Consider the following 9,693-nt stretch of genomic DNA (forward strand, 5'->3'; position numbering starts at 1 on the left):
CCTCAGGGGTTCTCTGTTGTGCTCCCTGTCAGGGCAGTCATCGATTGTGGCCGAGCACCAACTAGTTCTTCTGGTTTCAGGATGATATAGGTCTCTGGTTCATGTGGCCCTTTCTGTCTCTTGGGCTCTTAGTTGTCGTGTGACCTTGGTGTTCTTCATTCTCCTTTGCTCCAGGTGGGTTGAGACCAATTGATGCATCTTAGATGGCCGCTTGTTAACATTTAAGACCCCAGACGCCACATTTCAAAGTGGGATGCAGAATGTTTTCATAATAGAATTATTTTGCCAATTGACTTAGAAGTCCCCTTAAACCATGGTTCCCAAACCCCTGCCCTTGCTCCGCTGACCTTTGAAGCATTCATTTTATCCCGGAAACTTCTTTGCTTTTGGTCCAGTCCAATTGAGCTGACCTTCCATGTATTGAGTGTTGTCCTTCCCTTTACCAAAAGCAGTTCTTATCTACTAATTAATCAGTAAAAAACCCTCTCCCTCCCTCCCTCCCCCCCTCGTAACCACAAAAGTATGTGTTCTTCTCAGTTTATACTATTTCTCAAGATCTTATAATAGTGGTCTTATACAATATTTGTCCTTTTGCCTCTGACTCATTTCACTCAGCATAATGCCTTCCAGGTTCCTCCATGTTATGAAATGTTTCATAGAATCGTCACTATTCTTTATCGATGCGTAGTATTCCACTGTGTGAATATACCACAATTTATTTACCCATTCATCCATTGATGGACACCTTGGTTGCTTCCAGCTTTTTGCTATTGTAAACAGAGCTGCAATAAATATGGGTGTGCATATATCTGTTTGTGTGAAGGCTCTTATTTCTCTAGGGTATATTCCGAGGAGTGGGATTTCTGGGTTGTATGGTAGTTCTATTTCTAACTGTTTAAGATAACGCCAGATAGATTTCCAGAGTGGTTGTACCATTTTACATTCCCACCAGCAGTGTATAAGAGTTCCAATCTCTCTGCAGCCTCTCCAACATTTATTATTTTGTGTTTTTTGGATTAATGCCAGCCTTGTTGGAGTGAGATGGAATCTCATCGTGGTTTTAATTTGCATTTCTCTAATGGCTAATGATCGAGATTATTTTCTCATGTATCTGTTAGCTGCCTGAATATCTTCTTTAGTGAAGTGTGTGTTCATATCCTTTGCCCACTTCTTGACTGGGTTGTTTGTCTTTTTGTGGTTGAGTTTTGACAGAATCATATAGATTTTAGAGATCAGGCGCTGGTCAGAGATGTCATAGCTGAAAATTCTTTCCCAGTCTGTAGGTGGTCTTTTTACTCTTTTGGTGAAGTCTTTAGATGAGCATAGGTGTTTGATTTTTAGGAGCTCCCAGTTATCTGGTTTCTCTTCGTCATTTTTGGTAATGTTTTGTATTCTGTTTATGCCTTGTATTAGGGCTCCTATGGTTGTCCCTATTTTTTCTTCCATGATCTTTATCGTTTTAGTCTTTATGTTTAGGTCTTTGGTCCACTTGGAGTTAGTTTCTGTGCATGGTGTGAGGTATGGGTCCTGTTTCATTTTTTTGCAAATGGATATCCAGTTATGCCAGCACCATTTGTTAAAAAGACTATCTTTTCCCCAATTGACACTGGGCCTTTGTCAAATATCAGCTGCTCTTATGTGGATGGATTTATATCTGGGTTCTCAATTCTGTTCCACTGGTCTATGTGCCTGTTGTTGTACCAATACCAGGCTGTTTTGACTACTGTGGCTGTATAATAGGTTCTTAAATCAGGCAGAGTGAGGCCTCCCACTTTCTTCTTCTTTTTCAGTAATGCTTTGCTTATCCGAGGCTTCTTTCCCTTCCATGTGAAGTTGGTGATTTGTTTCTCTATCACCTTAAAAAATGACATTGGAATTTGGATCGGAAGTGCATTGTATGTATAGATGGCTTTTGGTAGAATAGACGTTTTTACTATGTTAAGTCTTCCTATCCATGAGCAAGGTATGTTTTTCCACTTAAGTATGTCCTTTTTAATTTCTTGTAGTAGAGCTTTGTAGTTTTCTTTGTATAGGTCTTTTACATCTTTGGTAAGATTTATTCCTAAGTATTTTATCTTCTTGGGGGCTACTGTGAATGGTATTGATTTGGTTATTTCCTCTTCGATGTTCTTTTTGTTGATGTAGGCAATCCAAATGATTTTTGTATGTTTATCTTATAACCTGAGACTCTGCCAAACTCTTCTATTAGTGTCAGTAGTTTTCTGGAGGATTCCTTAGGGTTTTCTGTGTATAAGATCATGTCATCTGCAAATAGAGATAATTTTACTTCCTCTTTGCCAATCTGAATGCCCTTTATTTCTTTGTCTAGCCTAATTGCCCTGGCTAGGACTTCTAGCACGATGTTGAATAAGAGCGGTGATAAAGGGCATCCTTGTCTGGTTCCCGTTCTCAAGGGAAATGCTTTCAGGCTCTGTCCATTTAGAGTGATGTTGGCTGTTGGCTTTGCACAGATGCCCTTTATTATGCTGAGGAATTTTCCTTCAATTCCTATTTTGGTGAGAGTTTTTATCATAAATGTGTGTTGGACTTTGTCAAATGCCTTTTCTGCATCAATTGATAAGATCATGTGGTTTTTGTCTTTTGTTTTATTAATATGGTGGATTACATCAATGGTTTTTCTAATATTAAACCAGCCTTGCATACCTGGTATAAATCGCACTTGGCCGTGGTGAATTATTTTTTTGATATGTTGTTGAATTCTGTTGGCTAGAATTTTGTTGAGGATTTTTGCATCTGTGTTCATGAGGGATATAGGTCTGTAATTTTCTTTTTTTGTAGTCTTTACCTGGTTTTGGTATCAGGGAGATGGTGGCTTCATAGAATGAGTTGGGTAGTATTCCGTCATTTTCTATGCTTTGAAGTACCTTTAGTAGTAGTGGTGTTAACTCTTCTCTGAAAGTTTGGTAGAACTCTGCAGTGAAGCCGTCCGGGCCAGGGTTTTTTTTGTTGGGAGTTTTTTGATTACCGTTTCAATCTCTTTTTTTGTTATGGGTCTATTTAGTTGTTCTACTTCTGAATGTGTTAGTTTAGGTAGGTAGTGTTTTTCCAGGAATTCATCCATTTCTTCTAGGTTTGCAAATTTGTTCGAGTGCAATTTTTCGTAATAATCTGATATGATTCTTTGAATTTCAGTTGGGTCTGTTGTGATGTGGCCCTTCTCGTTTGTTATTCGGGTTATTTGTTTCCTTTCCTGTATTTCTTTAGTCAGTCTAGGCAATGGTTTATCAATTTTGTTAATTTTTTCAAAGAACCAGCTTTTGGCTTTGTTAATTCTTTCAATTGTTTTTCTATTCTCTAATTCATTTAGTTCAGCTCTAATTTTTATTATTTGTTTTCTTCTGGTGCCTGATGGATTCTTTTGTTGCTCACTTTCTATTTGTTCAAGTTGTCGGGACAGTTCTCTGATTTGGGCTCTTTCTTCTTTTTGTATGTGTGCATTTCTCGATATAAATTGGCCTCTGAGCACTGCTTTTGCTGTGTCCCAGAGGTTTTGACAGAAGTATTTTCATTCTCATTGCATTCTATGAATTTCCTTATTCCCTCCTTGATGTCTTCTTTAACCCAGTCTTTTTTCAGGAGGGTATTGTTCAGTTTCCAAGTATTTGATTTCTTTTCCCTAGTTTTTCTGTTATTGATTTCTAGTTTTATTGCCTTGTGGTCTGAGAAGATGCTTTGTAATATTTCGATGTTTTGGATTCTGCAAAGGATTGTTTTATGACCTAATATGTGGTCTATTCTAGAGAATGTTCCATGTGCGCTAGAAAAAAAAGTATATTTTGCAGCAGTTGGGTGGAGAGTTCTGTATAAGTCAATGAGGTCAAGTTGGTTGATTGTTGTAATTAGGTCTTCCGTGTCTCTATTGGGCTTCTTACTGGATGTCCTGTCCTTCTCCGAAAGTGGTGTGTTGAAGTCTCCTACTATAATCGTGGAGGCGTCTATCTCACTTTTCAGTTCTGTTAAAATTTGATTTATGTATCTTACAGCCCTGTCATTGGGTGCATAAATATTTAATATGGTTATGTCTTCCTGATCTCTTTTTTCTTTTTTATAGATGCCCTTTATCAGGAAGTTTATTGAGTCAGTTTACTTCTAGTACGTTGAGAGTTTTATCATAAATAAGTATGGCATTTTGCCTTTTTTTTTTTGCTTCCTTTGAAATGATTATATATATATATTTTTTTTTCTTTTATTCTGCTTGTATTTTGAATTACATTGATGGGTTGATTCTGAATGTGAATCAAAATTGAAATACTGGGAGAAACCTAACTTGTTCATGAGATTTTATATTTTTATACAATTTTATTTAAAATATATATATATTTGATTTATTCATAAACCAATATGCTTGATGAATATTACTCTTAATAGGTTTTTCTTGTGAATTATTTATTTGATTTTGGTTTGGTATTTTTTTTTTTATCAGGTAAGACAGCCCCATAAAAGGATCTGGGAAGTATTTTCTCATTTTCTATTTTCTGAAAAAGTTTAGTATATAATATTCCTGATTAGCTAATTCCAACCTCTTTGTCATTTCTGCATCTCTTTATATTGATCAGTTTTTCTCCTGGCTATAAGTCACATATTTCTGCTTCTTTTTTTTTTTTTTTTTTACTCGTCGAGTAATATTTTATTTAATCCTGGATTTTGTGGATGCTACATTTTTGCTTTTCTTATTTAAAGAGGGCTGAGTTTTGTGCTTGTAAACTCTTAATTTACTGTGTATCAGCTGGGTTCTTTTGAGACTTGTTTTTATGCTTTGATAGGATTGACACGACAGCTGAGCGTTTGGGGTATTCAGTAGGTCTTTCTACTCTGGATGGTTGAAACATAAATGTTTCCAATACATATGCACGCTCTGAATCTCCATCGAGATCTCGGCCTCTGGTAGTTGTTCTTTGCCTGGCCTTTCAGAATCTCACCCTATGAATGCACAGCTTTGTACTGAGCCAAAGACTAAATGGGAGCTACTTTTTTGCACACCTGTCTGGAGTCCCTGGGTAGTGAAAGGATTAACACGCCCCACTTCTAACAGAAAGGTTGGCTATTTGAGTTCATCCAGAGGTACCTTGGAAGAAAGGCCTGGTGATCTAATTGTGAAAGCCCTATGGGGTGCAGTTCTACTCTGACACACATGGGGTCACATTGATTTGATACACCTTTAAGGCAATTACATGATGTGTGTGTGTGTGTGTGTGTGTGTGTGTGTGTGTGGTTTTTATCTCCTTTCTAGTACTCTGCCCAGAAAATTCTAGCCCCGACATTATCTCCAAACTATGATCTCTTTTCTCCTCACTAAAATGATTTAAATTTTAAATGTGTGCTCTTCTTGATCTCTAGCTTCAAGTGCTATTGTCAAGAAAGTGCCTCTGAGCTGAAAACTGGGGCAATCACGAAGCCTACCTCATTTGTTTTCCTTATTCTGTTCTGTCTGTTACACAATGTCTGAAAATACTTTTACTTTTCATATATTTTGTCCAGTTTTATAGTTGTCTGTGGCAAGAGGGATAGACTAGTGCCAGTTACTGTGTCATTGCCAGAATCAGGAGTTCTCTCCCTACCCACGAACACTGTAAAAATCAAGTGAATAAATAGAGAAGATAGCAAATTATCCCCATTTTCACAAATATGCTGAATCCTGACATTGGTGCTTAGGAGCCTCAACTTCTATCTCATTTAGTTAATGAGATTTTAGGGTGGAGTAAATATCACACTTCAGAGTTATGTGAATTTTTGCAAGCTTTTTTTAATGTCTCTGAGCCTTCCTTCCCTCGTATTTAAAACAAAGAAATAAACTATGTTATAGTCTTGAGGTTTAGAAATAGTGTTTTAAAAACATAGCACAGCATTTGATACATGTTAAGCACTCAGCTAATGGATATTATTATTCTGAAGTCAAAATTTAAATCATTTTAGTGATGTTTAAAAATATTTTTATTGTTATGAAAATAGTCATATAATAAAAAGAATCCAGGTAATATAAAAAGTTACACACTAAGAAGCATCTGTCTACCACCCTAGACCTTCAATCTTACTTCTGTGAGATAACATTATCAACAGTTTCATATGTATCCTTCCAGAATTTTGACAAGGTTATACAGGTATGAGTGTCTGTAGTTTCATTTCGTGCAAATTGGAGCTTTTTATACATACTTTTCTCTACTTTGTTTTTACTCAGTGTTATATCTTGAGTTCTGTCCATTTCGACACATACAAATATGCCTCATTCTTTAACAGCGACATTATATTTCTTTGCATAGATGTGACATAATTTATGTAAGCATCCCTACTGACAGAATTAAGGTTTATTTTTATTTTTTCTATTAGTAATAAAACCATAATGATCATCGTTGTACAACACATCTCTGTGTACATGTATAAATGTGACTCTAGTCAAATTTTGAATCATAAGATTGCTGGATTAAATAGCTATGTGTATAGCTTTGCATTTTGGTCAGTATAGCCAAGATTTCTTCCGAAGAGCTTCTTCAATTACACTCCCACAAACATTGCTTATTTCCCCAGACACTTCCCAACAATTTTTTTTTAATCTTTCTCGAATGATGTGGGAAGCACAGAATCTTAATATGTTAATTTGCATTTCTTTTACTCTGACTGAAATACAGCATTTTTATCTTTTATGAGCTGTTTGTGTTTTTTTCTCTTTAAACTGCCTGTTCTTCATCTTTGATCCCTCTCCTATTTATTTTCAATTGGCTTGTCTTTCTTATTGATTTGGAAGATGTTTAAGTAGAATCAAAGGATTAGTTTAATCTTTGATATGCATTGCAGATATTATTGACTTTTTCATACAGAGGTTTAATTTTCTTTTTTTTACAATTTGTTATTTTATTTGGCTTGGGGGTTTCTTTTTTTTTCCCTTTAGAGGTTTAAAATTTTGATGAAGACAATCTAATTTTCGATCATTTCCATCAAGGTTTTCAGGTTTTGCAAGATTGTTTAAAAATTATCCTGTGACATATATATATACACACACACATATATACATACATATATATATATATACACACATAGGTATACATATTTATATATACATACATATATATGCATATATAATCTGTATTTGAAATTTTTTTAATATTTTAATTTTTATTTTTGTATAAGGACTAATGTAATGATCCAGTCCGTTTTTTTATTTACTAGTAAAACACTTGTCCCAATGTCACTTATTGAATAATTTCATTTCCTTAGTGACTCACTGGAAATCCAAATCAATGCTATGTTTTATTTTTCATTTTGAATGCTGTGTTTCTATTCTAACTCTAGAAGCTTTTATAAATCTACTGTAGTGGGTTAAATTCACTAACTTGTTTTCTGCTGGAAATTCTAATTCATGTATATATACATACACATATAAAATAAATATACCATATTAGAAAAGTTTCTGATTTATTGATTCTGATGGTCAATCTAAATTGTACATGATATTTACCATATTCATTCTCTCTACTATTAAAACTAAAATACATTCTATAACAGCAAGCCCGAGTCATGAGGCTTAACATGAATTCTCTCAGTGAGAGTTTCTGTCTGGCCATATAGCAGTTCAGAGGGATGCCTTGCTCAGGAGAGGGAATGAGATCTGTGCATTCAACTGCCAGTGTGATTGGATTTACAAATTAACAAAATGAGAAAGATCAAAGTCCTCTTGTCAAGCAGACCTACAAGCCTAGAGCTTGCTTTTGAAACAAATATTGTTCTGTGCTCCTAATCTTTCTAATCTCAACCCCACAGAAGGGGATTTTGGGTTTAAGACTATGTCATCAAGATGCAAAATTCAGTCCCAGGTCACATTCCAGTTTCTTTTAACATGGTTGAACCCTCCCTTGGTGAGTAAGTAGGTAACACTATGGAAACTTCAGGCCTCAGACAGAATTTCCAATGCCACTTAACTAGTGTTCAGCAAGCACGTTGAGTTTCGTGGTTACTAAAGAGAAGACCAGGCTTGCATGCCTATTCTTAATCGCAACCCCATTTTTCCCAAATACTACGAACTCTGTCATTCTTATATTTGTAACTTCTGCGCCTAGCGCTGTGCAGGCCACACAGCAATTTTTTCAGAGGATAAATATTTTTTGTTTGTAAAGAATCAAAGTAAAATATTCAGATCGTACAGCTTTTAAATTATAGGTTTGAACCCTAAACCTATACTGATTCAGAGCTAGGCAGGAATGCAAGTTGTTTGGGAAATTTGAAATTGAGAGTATTTTTCTTTTTTTAGGCAAAGAATGAGGTTCTCACCTTTCGGACTCATGTTATGCAGAAACAACATTTCCTTAGTTATGTTAGTGAGCTCTTTCTTATCCTGTTAAAAAGACTGGAGCATTTTGAAATGTTTGTTTTAGCAGAAAATTTATCATGCACAGATTGCTGTCTTGGAAAAAATTAGAATTCCTCAAAAATGCTCAGTTTGAAACTGTGATGAAAACTAAACTTATGGAAGCAGGGGAGGCTTCAGCCTAGTCCAGTTCCTCAGGGTCACTGTTATAATGTCATTGATCTATGTATTCACCGGTTCCCTTACTGCTATCATTATTCTACTTAAGAATCGTTTTCGGAGTTGATGGCAACAAACAAAAACAACAAGTTCCCGAAGGAGTTCTTGGTTGGTACAAACGGTTAGCATGCTCGGCTAACCAAAAGGTTGAAGGTTCAAATCTACCCAGAGATGCCTCAGAAGAAAGGCCTGATGATCTACTTCCCAAAAATCAGCCATTGAAAACCTTATGGAGCAAAGTTCTACTCACCATGAGTCGGAGTCAACTTGGCAGCAAATACTTTAAGTTCCTTCTCTCCTTCACTTTTGAGACTTTGCTTATGCAAGACTCCCTAGTGGGAAAACACCTTCTGCTATTTCCCTTTTCACTTAGCTCCTTCTACTGGCCTTAAGAAGCTATCATCTTTCTGAACTGATAAACTTGGCTTCCAAAGCTTGGTTAGATGATCTTCTCATGTGTTCCCACAGCACTTATGCATATTTCTCACAATCGGCAGGAGTTAAGAAGTACTTTCCTCATTTATGAAGCATATAAACCATACTTGTTCTCAACTGAACCTAGATGGAGCCCCAGAATACTCTTTTATTTGGGGTCACTATGAGTTGGAATTGACTCTTTGGCAATTTTTTTTTTTTTTTTGGAATGAGGTATAATTGACATACAATAAATTGTGTATGTTTCAAACGCACAGTTTGACAGTTTGATGTGTTTTTACATATATACACATCCATGAAACCATCCCAAAAACCAGATAATATATGTATCAAACCCCAAAGATTCTTCATCCGCCCCCTTTTTTTAATAATTTTTATTGTGCTTTAAGCGAAAGTTTACAAATCAAGTCAGTCTCTCACACAAAAACCCATATACCCCTTGCTACACACTCCCAATTACTCTCCCCCTAATGAGACAGCCCGCTCTCTCCCTCAACTCTCTCTTTTCGTGTCCATTTCGCCAGCTTCTAACCCCCTCCACCCTCTCATCTCCCCTCCAGACAGGAGATGCCAACATAGTCTCAAGTGTCCACCTGATCCAAGAAGCTCACTCCTCACCAGCATCCCTCTCCAACCCACTGTCCAGTCAAACCCATGTCTGAAGAGTTGGCTTCGGGAATGGTTCCTGTCCTGGGCCAATAAAAGGACTGGTGGCCATGACC

General features: G+C 36.2%; 1 long non-coding RNA gene across 1 annotated transcript in view; it reads right to left on the bottom strand.

Annotated features, from left to right (window-relative positions):
• Positions 1–8,803, bottom strand: part of LOC135231745 (uncharacterized) — a 33,184-nt gene extending 24,381 nt beyond the window's left edge. Inside the window, exon 1 of the long non-coding RNA XR_010322503.1 lies at positions 8,787–8,803. This is a non-coding gene — a long non-coding RNA (uncharacterized LOC135231745). The remainder of the gene's footprint in view (positions 1–8,786) is intronic.
• Positions 8,804–9,693: the final 890 nt, after the last annotated feature.

This window comes from Loxodonta africana, chromosome 7 (genome assembly GCF_030014295.1).
Source record: "Loxodonta africana isolate mLoxAfr1 chromosome 7, mLoxAfr1.hap2, whole genome shotgun sequence".
NCBI classification, from domain to species: domain Eukaryota; kingdom Metazoa; phylum Chordata; class Mammalia; order Proboscidea; family Elephantidae; genus Loxodonta; species Loxodonta africana.